Source organism: Salvelinus fontinalis, chromosome 27 (assembly GCF_029448725.1).
Source record: "Salvelinus fontinalis isolate EN_2023a chromosome 27, ASM2944872v1, whole genome shotgun sequence".
In the NCBI taxonomy this organism is placed as follows: domain Eukaryota; kingdom Metazoa; phylum Chordata; class Actinopteri; order Salmoniformes; family Salmonidae; genus Salvelinus; species Salvelinus fontinalis.
The window spans coordinates 13,813,219-13,831,782 of record NC_074691.1 but is presented as its reverse complement, the minus strand read 5'-3'; the positions used below and the strand labels follow the sequence as shown (position 1 = coordinate 13,831,782).

The following is an 18,564-nucleotide window of genomic DNA, read 5'->3' as shown; positions in this document are numbered from 1 at the left end:
CGCAAACCAAACTCGAGAGCTAACCAACCTGTCAACCAGATCGCTAGCCTAATGTTTGTGAACGTTAGCTAGCTAGAAAGACGTCTCGAACCTGTTTTCTTGCGTCAGTTGGTGGTGCACTAACAGCAGCACGCTCTAGTTGTGGTGAGTGCATGCAATGCATGACGAGGTGCAACACAATTTATCCAAGAGATCGCGTAAACTTGCTACAATCATGTCAGTCACACTTAACTGTATTATTAGATCGCTAACGTTACCTAGCTGGCTAGCAGTAGCATCTTAACAGACGCAATCCGACCGGCGTTAGTTAGCTAGCTGGAAAACCCCGACTCCGTAGCTAGTTACAGACAATTCAATTGTTTTGTATTTGTGCAGTTATTTTGCTTGTTTTAGCTACATTCATTCAAATTATAGTTATACCTACACGTGGAACACACATTTAGATACCAACCCCGTCGTATCTCTATATTTCCGTCTAAGCCTTCTGTATTTCACCACCGTGATGAGGGCTATCGTTAGCTAGCATCAAACTAAAACCACAGAAACCTAGAAAGCTAAAACAACGGCGATTCGCTTGCTAGCTAGTTTAGATATCAGCTAACGTTATCGATGGTGTTGAGATGATGATCAAGCCATTTTGTATGCTACCAGGTCGTTTGGTAGTTCCAATAAACACTTTTCTACTATATATGAAATACGTACTGAGATAATGTCAAGTGTTTAGGCAATACTAGTACTGTAGTGGGCAAAGTAAAAAAAAGTTAAATAATGATTATGGCTTATCCTACTACTACGGCATCTCTCGATATAACTAGATGGCTAGCTGGGCTAAATCCGTTTTAAATGGTCTAAACACTGACCATCGATGATGGTTTGCTAGCAATCTCTGTTCTAATCAAACTACTAAAATTAATCGTGGGTCTCGTGCATATATTTCTGCATCCAACTTGCACGTGGTTTTTGTTTTTGTCTGATGGGTTTTTAGATCTAGCTAAGATTTGGTGGACTCTGTGTGCTGTTTGCCACCCGTAGTCGTGTTTTTACGCGCGCAGGTAGAAGCCAGCCACCCCAACCTCTGAGTTGCAAGTCAAAGCATTGGGGGTAACGGGGGACCCCTCTCACCCGATTAATTTGCTTTGGACAACAGGACCGCTTCAGGCCTATAGCTGACGTAACTAACTTGCTGCGGTGTTCTGGGAATCCTGCAGTCCTGAGTCAGTATTCCCCCTCTTATTTATAGGTGCATTATTTTTGCCTTTGCTTGGGCAAAATTTCTTTAGTGTTGGTTTGATTAACATGTCTCACATGTAACAAACACACCCCTCCCCCTCTAGTCATTGCTACCCACAAGTTCAACCATAATGCATGTACATTTTCAGACACTTTTGAATTTTGTTTATTGCTTATGAGCTTGCCAACAACATGTCAGGGAGGTTGTCAGTTTTCGTTACCATAATGGAGGCCTTATGAAAATGTTGTGTCATTTTTAGCCATGTGTGACAAGAGCTCCTTAAATCAAGAACCTTTTTTTTTTATTGTTAATGACATCGTTTTATAGCATGACTCCATGGCTGGTTATTTTAAAGCAGATTGGCCAGTGTTTCTCTTCTTCCTCCCTCTGACTATGTCCTGTGGAATTCACTTCCTCTCATTACATTACCACACAAGCATATAGCAATTAGCAAATTGGGTTTGTTTGTATGAAACTGCTACTTTTTGGGCATACTGTTAGTTTGTGGAGAGCAGGAAGAAAAACAATGTTTGTTCTCCTTAGTCTTGATAAATGCTATAAGATATTCAACTGGTTGTAACTGCTGACCAAGTCTCTCTCCTTTGGAGTATGGACAAAATACCAGCAGTCCTTAAGGGCTTGAATGTTAAAACAATCCAAGCAGCATTTTCTTCTCCAATTCAGTATTGATCCTCATTAGCTGCAAGGCTTGGGAGAGCGTGGATGGAAGCTTTTGACAGCCCAAATCAACACCCTGTACAGCACTTAGATACCAAGGTGGCTTAGCAGTTCAGACGTATTTTTCCGTGTTGTCGTGTCGTGTCCTGTATATATATATATTTACACATTTTCTTCACATATCTTTTATTTATTTTATTATCCAAGAACTCAACTGCAAAAGCTTTCCTGCAAAAGCTTTCCTGCAACCCGCTTCACCAATTACAATAAGTACTATTTACCTCAATCTGAAAATCCATCGTGGAAGATAGCCAGGGGCTAATTCAGAAGCTAGCCTGAAAGCTAATCCAGAAGCTACTCCGATAGCTAGCCAGAAGCTAATCTGTAGCTGCCCCGAAATTAGCCGGTTTGCTGGCTAGCGTTGGTGTTTCAGCTGCCCACGTTTTGCGGTCATCAGCTATTCCTCTAGCTCGATAATCTACCGGCACTTTTGTGCAACGCGACTCGGACCGGAGCATTCCGGGACTTTTTTTCTCTCAGTTTCCCCGGATTCCAACCGCAGCCTCTGGACACTTGCACCTTGATTTCGCAGCTAGCTAGCTGCATACCGTGTGACTATTGGCTTACGTCGACCCCGGAGCTAACTCAAATCATGCTGGAGCTAGCCAGCTGAGGAGTTCCATCACCATCCGGACCCGCTTCTTTGTTGCTGCTGCAGATACGGAACCCCACCGGGCCTTCACGACTGACTGCCGACGTTATCTGCCCGAGGGATTTATCCAACCGGCACCTCCGTCCCGGCGTTACCTGAACGCTCATCTGAGGCCCGCTAATCGTTAGCTGTCTTATCGGCTGCTATCTGAACAAAACCCCACTACACGGAACCTACCGACGGAAACGCACGACGTATCTACAAACAGACCTCCATCCTATGCTGCTACCGATAGCCATATACCCGGCCAGCTGTCTGGATCGCCACGACCCCAACCAACCTCTACTCACTGGACCCTTATTTATCACTCGATTAAGCTTGCCTCTCCTTAATGTAAATATGCCTTGTCCATTGCTGTTCTGGTTAGTGTTTATTGGCTTATTTCACTGTAGAGATTCTAGCCCTGCTCTCTATACCATATCCAACCCTGCAGTTCCACCACCCACATATGCAATGACATCACCTGGTTTCAATGATGTTTCTAGAGACAAGATCTCTCTCATCATCACTCAATACCTAGGTTTACCTCCACTGTATTCACATCCTACCATACCTTTGTCTGTACATTATTCCTTTAAACTATTTTATCGCCCCCAGAAACTTCCTTTTACTCTCTGCTCTGGTAGCTCTAGGCGACCAACTCTCATAGCTTTTAGCCGTACCATTATCCTACTTCTCCTCTGTTCCTCTGGTGATGTAGAGGTGAATCCAGGCCCTGCAGTACCTGGCTCCACTCCTATTCCCCAGGCGCTCTCTTTTGATGACTTCTGTAACCGTAATAGCCTTGGCTTCATGCATGTTAACATTAGGAGCCTCCTCCCTAAGTTTGTTTTGTTCACTGCTTTAGCACACTCTACCAACCCGGATGTTTTAGCCGTGTCTGAATCCTGGCTTAGAAAGACCACCAAAAATTCAGACATTTTTATCCCCAATTACAATATTTTCAGACAAGATAGAACGGCCAAAGGGGGCGGTGTTGCAATCTACTGCAAAGACTGCCTGCAGAGTTCTGTTATACTATCCAGGTCTGTTCCCAAACAATTTGAACTTCTACTTTTAAAAATCCACCTCTCTAAAAACAAGTCTCTCACCGTTGCCGCCTGCTATAGACCACCCTCTGCCCCCAGCTGTGCTCTGGACACTATATGTGAACTGATTGCCCCCCATCTATCTTCAGAGCTCGTGCTGCTAGGCGACCTAAATTTGAACATGCTCAACACCCCAGCCACCCTACAATCTAAGCTTGATGCCCTCAATCTCACACAAATTATTAATGAACCTACCAGGTACCACCCCAATTCCGTAAACACGGGTACCCTCATAGATATCATCCTAACAAACTTGCCCTCCAAATACACCTCTGCTGTTTTTAACCAAGATCTCAGCGATCACTGCCTCATTGCCTGCATCCGTAATGGGTCAGCGGTCAAACGACCTCCACTCATCACTGTCAAACGCTCCCTGAAACACTTCAGCGAGCAGGCCTTCCTAATTGACCTGGCCGGGGTATCCTGGAAGGATATTGATCTCATCCCGTCAGTAGAGGATGCCTGGTCATTTTTTAAAAATGCCTTCCTCACCATCTTGAATAAGCATGCCCCATTCAAGAAATTTAGAACCAGGAACAGATATAGCCCTTGGTTCTCTCCTGACCTGACTGCCCTTAACCAACAGAAAAACATCCTATGGCGTTCTGCATTAGCATCGAACAGCCCCCGTGATATGCAACTTTTCAGGGAAGCCAGAAACCAATATACACAGGCAGTTAGAACAGCCAAGGCTAGCTTTTTCAAGCAGAAATTTGCTTCCTGCAACACAAATTCAAAAAAGTTCTGGGACACCGTAAAGTCCATGGAGAATAAGAACACCTCCTCCCAGCTTCCAACCGCCCTGAAGATAGGAAACACTGTCACCACCGACAAATCCACTATAATTGAGAATTTCAATAAGCATTTTTCTACGGCTGGCCATGCTTTCCACCTGGCTACCCCTACCCGGGACAACAGCACTGCCCTCCCCTCTGCTACTCGCCCAAGCCTTCCCCATTTCTCTTTCTCCCAAATACAGTCAGCTGATGTTCTTAATGAGCTGCAAAATCTGGACCCTTACAAATCAGCCGGGCTAGATAATCTGGACCCTTTCTTTCTAAAACTATCTGCTGAAATTGTTGCCACCCCTATTACTAGCCTCTTCAACCTCTCTTTCGTGTCGTCTGAGATCCCCAAAGATTGGAAAGCAGCTGCGGTTATCCCCCTCTTCAAAGGAGGGGACACCCTTGACCCTAACTGCTACAGACCTATATCTATCCTACCCTGCCTTTCTAAGGTCTTCGAAAGCCAAGTCAACAAACAGATTACCGACCATTTCGAATCACACCACACCTTCTCCGCTATGCAATCTGGTTTCAGAGCTGGTCATGGGTGCACCTCAGCCACGCTCAAGGTCATAAACGATATCGTAACCGCCATCGATAGGAAACAATACTGTGCAGCCGTATTCATTGACCTGGCCAAGGCTTTTGACTCTGTCAATCACCACATCCTCATTGGCAGACTCGACAGCCTTGGTTTCTCTAATGATTGCCTCGCCTGGTTCACCAACTACTTCTCTGATAGAGTTCAGTGTGTCAAATCGGAGGGTCTGTTGTCCGGGCCTCTGGCAGTCTCTATGGGGGTGCCACAGGGTTCAATTCTTGGACCGACTCTCTTCTCTGTTTACATCAATGATGTCGCTCTTGCTGCTGGTGATTCTCTGATCCACCTCTACGCAGACGACACTATTCTGTATACTTCTGGCCCTTCTTTTGACACTGTGTTAACAACCCTCCAGGCGAGCTTCAATGCCATACAACTCTCCTTCCGTGGCCTCCAACTGCTCTTAAATACAAGTAAAACCAAATGCATGCTCTTCAACCGATCGCTGCCTGCTCCTGCCCGCCTGTCCAACATCACTACTTTGGACGGCTCTGACTTAGAATATGTGGACAACTACAAATACCTAGGTGTCTGGTTAGACTGTAAACTCTCCTTCCAGACCCACATCAAACATCTCCAATCCAAAGTCAAATCTAGAATTGGCTTCCTATTCCGCAACAAAGCATCCTTTACTCATGCTGCCAAACATACCCTTGTAAAACTGACCATCCTACCAATCCTCGACTTCGGTGATGTCATTTACAAAATAGCCTCCAAAACCCTACTCAATAAATTGGATGCAGTCTATCACAGTGCCATCCGTTTTGTCACCAAAGCCCCATATACTACCCACCACTGCGACCTGTACACTCTCGTTGGCTGGCCCTCGCTTCATACTCGTCGCCAAACCCACTGGTTCCAGGTCATCTACAAGACCCTGCTAGGTAAAGTCCCCCCTTATCTCAGCTCGCTGGTCACCATAGCAGCACCTACCCGTAGCACGCGCTCCAGCAGGTATATCTCTCTAGTCACCCCCAAAACCAATTCTTCCTTTGGACGCCTCTCCTTCCAGTTCTCTGCTGCCAATGACTGGAACGAACTACAAAAATCTCTGAAACTGGAAACACCTATCTCCCTCACTAGCTTTAAGCACCAGCTGTCAGAGCAGCTCATAGATTACTGCACCTGTACATAACCCATCTACAATTTAGCCCAAACAACTACCTCTTTACCTACTGTATTTATTTATTAATTTATTTTGCTCCTTTGCACCCCATTATTTCTGTCTCTACTTTGCACTTTCTTCCAATGCAAACCAACCATTCCAGTGTTTTTTTTATTTTTTTTTTTTTTTTTTTTTTTTTTTTTTACTTGCTGTGTTGTACTCACTTCGCCTCCATGGCCTTTTTATATTTTTATTTATTTATACATATATCTGTTTGCCTTCACCTCCCTTATCTCACCTCACTTGCTCACATTGTATATAGACTTATTTTTTTATTTTTTTCACTGTATTATTGACTATATGTTTGTTTTTACTCCATGTGTAACTATGTGTTGTTGTATGTGTCGAACTGCTTTGCTTTATCTTGGCCAGGTCGCAATTGTAAATGAGAACGTGTTCTCAATTTGCCTACCTGGTTAAATAAAGGTTAAATAAAATAAATAAATAAAACTGCGTCGTGTCAGAAGGTTTGTTGCCGTCAGTGTTTCCATTCTTCCCTGTGGAAGCCAGTGATTTGATTGTTGGCGTCAGTGGAACGGGTGCACTGTTTAGGCCCTATCACATCCCTTCTCAGACTTGCAATGTGTGACCACTGTGATCCTGCGAAGTGTGATTGTTTAAACTGGGCCATCTGGGTTAAAGCTAGGTATGTCATTTACATTTTACATTTACATTTTAGTCACTCTGGGTGGAATTAACCAGAAATGAAGCGCTATCCTCTTTTGTGTGGCACTGCTGCCAACCAAAATAAAGCACAGCTTGTTTTTTGTTATATTTTGAATGGAAAGAGGATTGAGTCAGGTTATACGTAATGTTGCTCTGATCACTAACTGACCATCTGGTCCTTTAATGTTTAGTCCTAGTTTGTTTTTAACCATGCTGCTGTGAAATCCCATGTTAACATATCTCCTTTCGTCATCCACCAGCAAAAGGCTGTGACGTCATGTGGCCGTGTTTGTTATTGTTCCGGGTCATCATGTATGACGGTGGAGAGCTTCTGGTCCTGCAGGCCTCCTCTCCAGGAAGTGACTTGCCACTGACTCACTATTGCCATGGCAACAACATACTAGTGATGAGTACAACACAGGGCTTCTTGCTTTGTGCCCTATCAGCAAAGTGGACAAAGTCGATACCAACGGAGAATTCATTTCTACTGTGTCAATTCACTACAAGCTTTCATATTAACTGATACATCGGAGGTCGTGTGAAGGATTGTTTCATACAAAGCCCTATGATATGCTTCATTTTTGAGTGTATTGGATATCGTTATTCTCAGGGTTGTTTGTAATTGGAAAAGGAGAATGTGTCAACAAGATAAATACATACGGTCCACACACACTCCCCTGCCGGCATATGCTGCAGTTTGTATAGAAAATTGTTTGTCCACAAAAGGTTGTCTTCACGCCATGTAGAGTAGGCTACATAAAAATGTAGCACAGAGGAAATGAACCTTTTTGTTACATCTGCCATTAGTGTGTTTGCATTACTGAGTGGCTCCCAGTACTTTAGTAGACCATCCATTCCACATGCGCTGACTGGTATGTGGTTTTAGGGTAACGGATCTATCACCCTAGTTAAAAGAGCACAACTTCAGCAGATGGAGCCTGTCTTGCTTCATAGTTTTGAGATTAAATTGATCAAAGACAACGTGTTATTAGATTTGTCACACACCCATTTTCTTTACACTGTCATTTCAGGTTTACAATCTCCATGGAGATTCTTTCCCTGCATTTAAATATGTGCACACACAAGCATCCTTGTGTGGGCGCTTGCTGTATACTGTAATTACACTTTACACAGAATAGACGAGGTGATTTACAGTTCCCAACAGCTGTAATTTGTGATTTTATAATCCAGACAGTGGTAATCGTGGGGACCTTGGAGTGGGCTGCCTGGGATTAGCACATCCTGACTGTGCATTTGGCTCAAACAAACAAAGTGACTTTGTTTGTTGCTGCTCATACCGGCCAACACTTGGCTCCAATTCATTGGGCCAAATTTATTATCCACTTAAAGTTGGAGACATGCATTGTAATATTTGATTACCACTGCCGGTGTTGTTGAACAGTTCACAAGATGACTAGGCTGGTATTGGCTGAGCTATTGGCTTTTGACTTGGGGATGCTGAGGTTTGGGCTGGCATCCTTCACTCTGTGTGTGTGTGTGTGTGTGTACTACTGTGTCTTCCCATGAACAAATCTGTTCAACTCTCTGCTACTGGGAGAATGGAGCTGTAAGTGCGTTCCATGTCATGGCTCAAGGCTATGTGTGTGTGTAGCTGAGAAAGCTCTGTCAGACTAATGGCTCACACCCAGTTCATTAAGTAGCGGGCCAAAGATCACAACCACATCTTGTCACTTACTGGCTTCAAATGGAATTATGGCCCTTATGTCCAGACTGGCTATTACACATCCTAATCTATCAACTATACTGCCTGCTGCTGTATTATGTTGGGTGATCTAAATCAGTTGAATAACACAAATGAGAACACATTTTCATGGATATAATTCTCAAATGTTGCTCTTTGGCTAATGGGTCACAGGATGTGGGGATGGTGACTCTCCTTTCCAAGGCACATTGAAATCACTTGGTATCATAGTGTGGATCTCTCTCACACACGTACACAAGTGCCCTGATTAGTGGGCTCAGCAGAGAGGTGGTGGTGGTCTCTGCTGTAGGAGAGGCCTGGCCTTGGCTTGTCAGTTCCATTAATCCTCAGAGGCCTGACGGTCATTCCAGTCCGTCTCTGCCCTTTCCTCACTCGACCACACAGCCCATCTAGCCCCTTGATGTGGTTCTTTCAGTCACTCAGAGCCAGACTCAAGCCTGTAGGCCTTTGTGACCTCACACGATCAGATCATTTTGGGCTGATGACTTGTCTGTTTTAGTATTTACAATCAATAGAGATCTGCCCCACAACCCGGTATTTTCTTCCACTCTCTTTTGACTGGAGGAAATTTACATTTGCAGGCCCGGTGTCTGATATCAGGCTTATTGTTGCAGGACTTTTCTCATGTGAAAAAACATCATCATCTGATCGTGTTGCGTTGAGTCTGCTTAGCTAGGGGTAATTGAAACCTCCCTCAGCCGCCCCTTGTCCTTTAGTTACAGGGAATGTCTCCTTCCATTTGAACAAAATGTCTTCATGTTTCTGTCTGCCAAATAGTTTGTGGTCGTCTTTCATATTCCCGGAATAGTGTTTTTGTTTAGTACAGCCTGTCAGTGGTCGAGGTGGTGTCTTGGTGTGTGGAATGTCTCTCATGCATGTTTATGAATAACAGTCAGATGCTAGACTAGCATGGGAGCCGCTGCCGCTGCCAATGAAGCTTTTAGAATGACTCTGGCATGAACTTAGACCTCATACAGTAGGTGACTCCTGCCTAGCTACTCCCTTCAATGGTGTCTGGTGATCATCGCCTAGTTGAGTGATAACATGCATATCCCTTGTACAGGATTCCCCTTAATACTTCTGGAGAATATTGTAACATAAACAGATTGTGCTAATCTTCAGGGCTAGGTGTAGCCTAATACTCATGTCCAGTCCACACATTATCCAGATGATTACGGTTGTATGGGGGACGTTTGGCTGCCCTCCCGTTTAGTTTGAGTGATGGTCACATTAGGGACCAACCTTCTAGCTTTGAAAGCACACATAAATCCCTAGAACTGTGAAAGGTGAAGACGCATTAAACCTCCATTTTTCTCCTATGATGAGGAACAGAAGGCAGGAGGAGAGAGCGATTTTAGAGACGGCAGGACTTCCTCTTCTCATTTTCAACCTGCTGGGAGAGCGCCTCCTGGCAGAGCCAGCCTAATGCACGTGCTGTTGACTTCCTAATGTCCAAGTGGGGCTTCACTTATTAGCGAGATTTCCCAGTTGAATCGCCATGGTACTGTGCACAATGTAGCCTATACATTAACCTTGTTGTGGTACTTGTACGCATACATACATTTATTTAATTTCTTTCTCAGTTTGACGACCAATGAGTGAATGTTCAGCTGGTTGTGTGTTGTCTTCCTGGTTGGCTTTGAGTTTCCTCCAGAATAATGCTCTATTGTCAGGTTGTTTCCCTTGGATTAGGAATGCTGCATGCCTGTGTCTCAGAGCTTTGTGGAAGTATGACATCATCAAACCCCTTTTTGTATGCCTGATGGTACTGTATGTCCTGCTCAGACTCTTTGATGCTGCCTTTGGCAGTGCCGGCGACTCATCTCTGACCTTCTCTGATCAAGCCAACTCTCGTCAATGGCATCTATTCAAGTAAGTTAATGATGGTGGGTGGCATCATATCCCAGTAGAGGTTTTTATAGCAAGATATTGTAGTTTTGATCAGTCAACAAAAGCATGTTACATTCTGGAAGCGGCAGAAACGCCAGCCGTCTTATGGAGCCCGGCTCAGAAGATGTAGGGTGGGAGTAGGCGTTTGCATGTGCAGTGTCATCACATATTATACTTACAAGTGCTTAGCCAAGCGCTGTGCTCTTTGTCATGTTTGTTTGGCCGACCCAGGTTAGTGAGCATCTCTACTTTTGCATGTGGGAAAAACCTGAGCGTGGCCTCTGGCGCTACTAGCCTGGGCCTAATCGCTGACACAGGAGAGTCTTCACTCTAGCACACTTGGAGGGGGGGGGTTAAGCTGAGAGGGGGGTCTGCTAAATTGGCCCTCTGTTTGCTTTGGACAGGGGAGAAAAGCACAGCCATCCTGTGGGAGGGGGAGGGGTTAAAGGGGGTCAGAGGGGAACGGTGGGGGAGGCTGTGTTTGTGCATTGTTCAGACAGGACAGCGAGCTGGGTTGGAGATAAAGCTGGAATAAGGGTCTGGGTCTCAACGGAAAGCCCCCCCCCCCCCCCCACCCATCTCCTCTCTCCCCGTGGCCCCTGGGGGACCAAACTAGCCCTCCTGTCCCTCTGTGGCTGATAACTGAGGTTAAGGAGGGACGAGGGGGAGGTTGGAATGAATAGCACTGTAGCATCCAAGCAGACAAGTCACTCAGGATTGTTTTGTAAAAATTTGGTGAACTCTAAGTTTAAATATATTTGAGTGAAAAGTAGTTTGGATATAATAACTTACAGGCTTTTAAATGTCCATTTCACAATGTTTGGCCGGTTGATAATTGGGTGTGTGGGAATACCCTGCCTGAAGCAGCCTCGCCCTGAAACTCCAAAAATGTAGACTGGGAACATCTGCTGCTTCTCATATGGGTCCCTGGCGTACCCTCTCCTGCTTTTTATTAATTTCAGCGCTCGACCTGACCCCATCTTGGTGCTGTCTGTGTGGTGGGGCTGGGCTGGACCTGGAGGATGATTTGGCAGGTTGCGGGGGGCCTCTCTTGGAGTCTACTACCAGTGCACTTTCACCTTGTCCCACCTCTCCAACCCACACCCATGTAGGCCTTAAGCAGGGGAGCACCACAGACTGACCGGGCCTGGTCGACTGTAATAATAATACTTTTGCTAAGCAGACAATGGCTGCCTGAAGGATGACCGCTGTGGCCGAGGCTTCCCTTAACACAGCTCCACCCTCACATGTTTGTTGATCTTAACTGTCAGAAAAATGCCTTCAAGAGAGACTTTCTCCTTCGCACACATGTTTTCTTTCCCCCTTGTTTGAATTGCCGGGCCAATTCTGAACAGTAGAACTGGAACACCCTTAGTTAGCAGTAGTCTGAGGCTGGGCTTTGTTGTGTGACAGGATCGGAACATGGAGGCCAGGACAAGAGGGGAGGAGAGGCCTGGTGGCGTTGAGTGACTGACCACTCTGCCGCTCCCTGACGCAGGTTGGGCCCAGATGTGTGGTCTAGCTGGCCACTGTGGTGTGTGGTTATGAGGACCCTGGGGGGGGGGGGGGGGGTCCAGTCTGTGTAAGGATGTGGTCAGCTCCCAGATGTCTCCCCTCAGGCCCACGTGTTTGGTGGTGGGCTCCTGTGTGGTGGTGGGTGGCTGTGGAGACTACCGACACACACACACACACTAACATAGTCATCTGACAGAAAATGTGTTCCATATAAGGCAAACGGTCTGGCTCACGCTTTGAGGGAGTTGACTGGATTGATAGCATTTAGTAGGGCTGGGAATTGGGTGGACTGGGCATGCCTTCATGGTTACACTACACCTGGCTGTGGTTGCTATGGACACAGAAGCCTGCATAGGTGTCCTAAATTGGCCTGACTCGCTAAGGACTGACCGGCCTCTGACTTCATAGTGCAAGGTTGAGGTGAATTTTGAAGAGAATTGTTTTCTCCCACTCTGATAATTGGATAACGTTCGTCAGCACATTCTTAATTTTTTTTTCGTCGTACCAAAGTCACCTCTCCAAGTGGATGGTGCCCTGTTGCATAATTCAGTGTGTGTCCCTGTAAAACAACACATTTCACTGCACCTATCCGGTGTATGTGACATAAAACATCTTGTTTTTCATTGTGTGTGTCACATTTCTTTTCTCCACACACAGGAGGACCTTCAGAACACGCACACTAACGTCACACACACACACTGTGTGGAAAGCACTCTGACATGCAACCTGCGTGTGTGAGAAAATCTATACATTGTAATCATACAGTGCTGTGTTGCACAGCCATCCAATATTTCACAGCGAGGGGTTACATAAAGCCATTATCCAGTTTTAAACATCTATTGATTTCCAACTGAACTTTTTTTGTTTTTTTTGCTAGAGACGGTGGTACAGAAATGCAGTTATTGTTAAAATTACAGGGCTATGTGTAGTCAGCCCCATCCCATGTGATGGGACCTCAGAAGCACACAACAACCCCTCTTACTTACGTAGCCAGACCAATACTGACTTCTATAAGAGAACTCTACTCCCTCTGTCATATTATCATTCTTGAAATACTAGCATGGGGTGGGGGGGAAGCAACAGTAAGACATTGAGTTACACAAGTGGAAGCGTCCATCTATAATGAAGCATGTGACTGCAGTGCAGAACTACAGTTTACTAATATAAAAATGAAGCACCTTGTTTCACTCTGGTCAAAAGGGAGTTTGTGCGTTAGCATGTCAGTGCGCAAGCCGTCGAAGAAGACTGAATATCGTCCCTATGAGGAACAACCCGAGTCCTGTCCTGGAACTCGGCTGCTATTCTCACTGGGCTCCATTAGGAGAGTCAGGAACTTCTTTTGGCAGATACAACACTATTTATCAAGGGAGGAGAAACAAAAAAAGCCTCACCTGCTTTTATTTTCTTCACCCCGTGCCGTAATGGTTCATGAGCAGGGTCTGTTTTGAGCTCCCAGGGATAGGATAACCCACATACCCACTCAACCACAGCAGCCAACCATGTGACCTGCCAGGCTCAGAACCCTGTCCCCATTCATCCAAACCTAATCAATGGCTTTTTGCAAGGACTCAGTGTGTGGGAGTCCCTTTCACCGCTCTTACGTCTGGGGCTTGCACCCACCCAACTCTGCTTAGTCAGTGGTGCCTTCAGAGAGGAGCCCTGTTTCTGTGTACCACAGAGGGACTGCCATTCTGCTGTCTCCTCAGCCAGGACGGGGCCATTTTAAGAGGCAGTATCCCTCCCTAAACGGTCTGTGTTATTGACGCGACAGACGGGCCCATCTCCCCCTGCGATTTACTGACGTCTCTGTACACAGGGGGCACTTTACACAAGGCCACTGGGCCTGATGATAAGACCTCACAACCAGGAAGTAAATTACCCATCCTCCTTGGGGGACAGTAAATACTGGACCCCCCCATAACAATGCGTCCACAGTAGGGCTATCGCATAACCTTGATCTGGCTGTTTATCAATGCTGTTAAGTGTTTGCCACGATTGATTTGCAGTGTTGCCTGGCGTCAGGGGATTTATGACATGCCCCAGGTCCTCACTCCATCCCCCTCCCACAATGCTCCAAGCGGAACAGACTGGGCACACCTGGGACACAGGAGATGCACTCACCTGGAGAGAGGTCAGAGATTTGCTATAGAGCAGTGTTCTTCAGTCTGTTTCCTGGGGACCTATGTTCCTGTCCAGCACTAACAAGGATACTGCTGCTTAGTAGTAATGGGGGGGAAAACTCTATACAGTTACATGTTGCAAAATTATTTTTGGTTGTTATTACAGGGTTGCGTTAATGCAGAATTCTGCATTATTCACGCAGAAACAAAAAATATCTGCTTTTTTTTTGCTGTGTATCGTAAACGTAGATCTAAAATGCTTCTTATTGTAATTGCTGCTCTGCCCCCGACCAAATGTTGTGCTTCAGTTATACTTCTCCTCTCGGATGAGACATCTTTCCGCTCCTCATCAATAAAATGTGGTTGTCACTATTTACCACAGCCACAAAGTCATAAACCCCGCCCAGTTCTACAATTTCTCGTCTTAAAATTTGATTTTGATCCTAACCATACTGCTGACTTTAACCCTAAGCTTAAATTAAAACCAGTAGGCAAATTGTTATTTTCATGAATTTTTAAAGATAAAGCCAATTTTGACTATGGCTGTGCTATTTAGTGGAAGCTATACAATTCCCTCATTCACAAACATGCATTATATCAGCAGACAGCGCTCTACCTGATGTGTAGACACTTCTCTACGCTAAAATGTAAGATTTAACTTCAAGCAAAACATTAGGATATTTTTCTGTGTACTTTTCTATTATACACATAAATATGATGGCCATACTTAGTTTTTGCGCTCCTTTTAATTAAATATTTTTTATGCACTTGATTCAGAAACTCTGCACACCGGGTAGGCAAAGTGTTCTCATTTTCAACCATTTAATTTGTCTAAAAAGACACTCTGCCTACCCAGCGGACCAGAATCCTGTGGCTAAACCGAGTGCGCCTTCTGTACTGGCCTATCTGATACCTCAAATCACCGTGCCTACCACTTCCATGACCCCGGCCACAGCGATGTTTGGTAGGCTACTAGCCTATATGAGATTTCAGAACTTTTAAAACCATGACCAGAGAGAGACTGTCAAAGAATACAGCAAATAGCGTCATTTTGAATAGTCACCCTACTCTGAATTCCAAGTCGGAATTCCCGACCTGAAGATCACTGACGTCATTATTTGACTTCATTTTTTTTCTTCTCCAGAGTTCCCAGTTGCCTTGAAAGCACCATGACCATCAGATGCAGGTACCATCCGTCCACTAAAATAAAAAAGCAAATTATTTCAAAATCATTTTTGATTTATGCTCAGCTGTGCCTTGCAAGTGCTACACCAACTGATCTATTTTGTTCTCAAAATTTGAGTTTTGAAATACAATATCGTCTGAGAAGACCAATATTGTCAAAACAGGCATAATGTATTAGGCCTACTGCGCTAACCTCATTCCTTCAGAACTGTTTTTATTAGGTAAAGAAAAATCTGAGCGGTAGATCTCTGCTTGCTTATTGACTGCGAAAGTGATCTTGACTCCGAGGTTGGTGATCACTGCGCTAATGTATTATGTGAAGGAAAGCTACAGTTGCATGCCCCTGATCACTCTATTGAAGCAAAACACACTGACTTTCAATATAGAACTCAAGCAAAATGCGAGAGAGAAAAAATGAGTCTCCGTCTTGAAAATGCAGATTTCAGAACGCTAACGTGACCCCTGTATTACATCGACATTTGACTCCCAAGTATGGATTTGTAGCGCTAGTCAGCTGTACCTGCGCCAAAACTCTGGTGTTTCCTTTCTATAGAGAAGAAGCCATCTTCTTAAATAGTGAGCCAACATGTTTTCAGCACTTATTTCAAAACTCATTTTCTCATGCTCTCTCGTTGCTCTGCAGCAGGCGGTGAGCAACATGTTTGGAACATCAAATCGCAATTAAATCGCAGTATTGAATCACAATACATATAGAATCAGCACTTAGGTCTAGTAGTAATATCTTATCGTGAAGATCTTGGCAATTCCCAGCCCTAATGCTGTATGTGTAAAGGAGGGGCATAGATACTCTCCATAGATGGAAGGAGAGCAGCAGTTTACGACACACCACATCCATAAGTGATGAGAAATTGGAAATGAAGACCATTTCCTCATGTTAAGTGGGTGTGTAGGAGGGGATTTGTTCTAGTGTAATGACGGCTATTAAAGCTCTATGATTTAAGTGTGTATTAATAGACTAGTAGGTGTTGTCTGGGTGTGGCATTAGTTTCGACAGAGGAGAATGTGAAGAAGCCCACAAACATTAACTGCAAGTAGTGTGATGTCATTTTCCACTCCAGTTCCTCTGAAATCCCCCTTCAGGTCTAGGCCGAAAAATATTTACCCCCCCCGGCTGAGCTGTTCCAATAAGGTGGTAATGCCTCACAACGTGTTTAATAAGGGAGGCCAGATGAATAACCCAGTGTTGAGGAGATGACAGAATGCTGCTGGAATCCTTATCCACATGTGAAAGGCCCGCTTATCAGATGGGCTGTCATCAGCCACAAAGCACTATTTAAAATACCTCCAGCTCCAAGTCTCATATCTTAATGAACCTTTCCCTCTGACGACTGAAGGGGTGACTGACATTGGTGGCACCTGCCAAGTTTGGTTGATGGGGCCAGCAGACTTCCAGACCCAGGTCTCCTTTGAGTCTTGTCCCAGGACAGAGCTTCGCTCCTGGGACTCCCTTTTAGTGGAGGTCTGAGACTGACGCCTTACCTGCCAGAGAGCCATATCCTCAAGCTGCTGCAAAGCTCCGGTTTTTACTGACCTCTTCAAAAGCTGCAGTGTTGTCTAATGCCCAACTGAGTCCTCTCAAAACCTCAAGAGAACATGTGTTTTTTAGCTGTAGAATTCATACAGCAGAACTGTCAACAACATTGACTTTGACTTTGAGGTGAAAGCAGTAAAATTCATCTCACATTTATAGTCTTTCCTCCATATTAAATTCAAATAAAACACAAAGCCTGGTTTTGTGAGTTTAAGCTTCACACTTGTCTCCATGGTTTATGATGGGAATACTGTAGTAGTTTGAATTCCTTTTGGTAGTAAAAGTGTTGGTATTTTTGCTGTTGGAACATGTCAGTCAGCCTAGCTCAGTGGGCCTCTAACTGTATAGCTACGGGGGTATAGTCAGTGCAGGTGTGCATATCTCAGCTGGCCCACCCGGTACACTTGGTCGCTGTATTCTTAGAAATAGGCCATGGAGCTCATTTAAATGCATACCAGGTTTTTTTTTTATCAGCCAAGCTTGATTTGTATCTGGATGTTTACTCAATATGGCACCACACCCCGATCTAGAGATGGAATCCGGTATAAAGACTGTTCTCACAGTCGCTCTCTTTCTTCATTCACTCTCCCTCTGGAGAGGAGGATGTGGCTGTGTTCTGGCCTCTTGCCCTGCCGTGTGTTTTCTCCACGGCCCTTCAGGGGCGGTGGTCCAGCGCAGGCTGCAGCTGGGAATCTGTCTTTTATTACCGGAGAGGGAGAGATTCTTTGTTTAACTAAGCACTGCAAAGGGCCTAATGGCATTTCAGCTCGCCTTTTGAGTGATGTGCTACTCTCGCCTTAATGGTGACGACCTGCTCTTAACTCCGGCGGAAGTAGGTGCCCTTCAGACTTCACGGTGTTGAAGGAAAGTGGGAGTAAAGGTCGAAGGTTAAGGAGGCATAGAGTGTAATGTTGAGTCTTAACATGGACTGGGAGGGGGACTGACTGGCCGGGTGGTGTTACTTGTGGCTTTCAGCTCTCCCCTCTTGGCTTTTCACAACCACCACCGCAGCTGCTGTGGTTACGTCCAGTCCTAGTGTGTGTAACCACCACTAGCCTCCCAGAGGAGTTGTTATTTAGTAAGACACTCCTGTCTGGCTGCGTCTGAGGCTTTAAATCCACTAGGCACGTCCAAAATAAGACCCTATTGGCTGTGGGAACAAGGCCGGGAGATTTTCGAGAGGACCTGACAAGCCTATCAGTCCACCATTACATCTTATCTTTGCCTGGGCCCTGTGTGAGTTGGAGGGGGAGGCATTCAGGACACCTGGTTTGTGTTCCTAACTGGTTGTCTATAGAGCTGATAGTGGAGGGGGATGTAGGGTCTGTCTAGGGAAGGTGTTGCTGGGTCTGCTGTTCTCAGACTGATAAGAGCTACTCTGAGGTCATGACCCCTGTGTTGCTACATTATCTCCATTGAGGGTTGTTTGTAGCCTACTTTTCCCCCCAGACCTGGACTGATAGCAGTGTGTTTTTGTCCCCAGTGTGTTTGTGTCCCCTGCCCGTAAGCTTTAATAGATCAGTTTCTGTTTATTAGATTGTAAGTTCCAAATTGGTTTGAACTGCCTGTTTAGCGATCTAATCTTCATCTCCTGATTGTGGTTCTGTCAAATGGAGGCCACGGAACGGTTTCACTGTCACCGTTTTGCTTCGG

General features: G+C 45.2%; 1 protein-coding gene across 17 annotated transcripts in view; it reads left to right on the top strand.

Moving 5' to 3' along the window:
- The window catches only part of LOC129825082 (afadin-like), a 133,185-nt gene that overhangs the window by 577 nt on the left and 114,044 nt on the right, over nt 1-18,564 (top strand). The window lies entirely within an intron of this gene.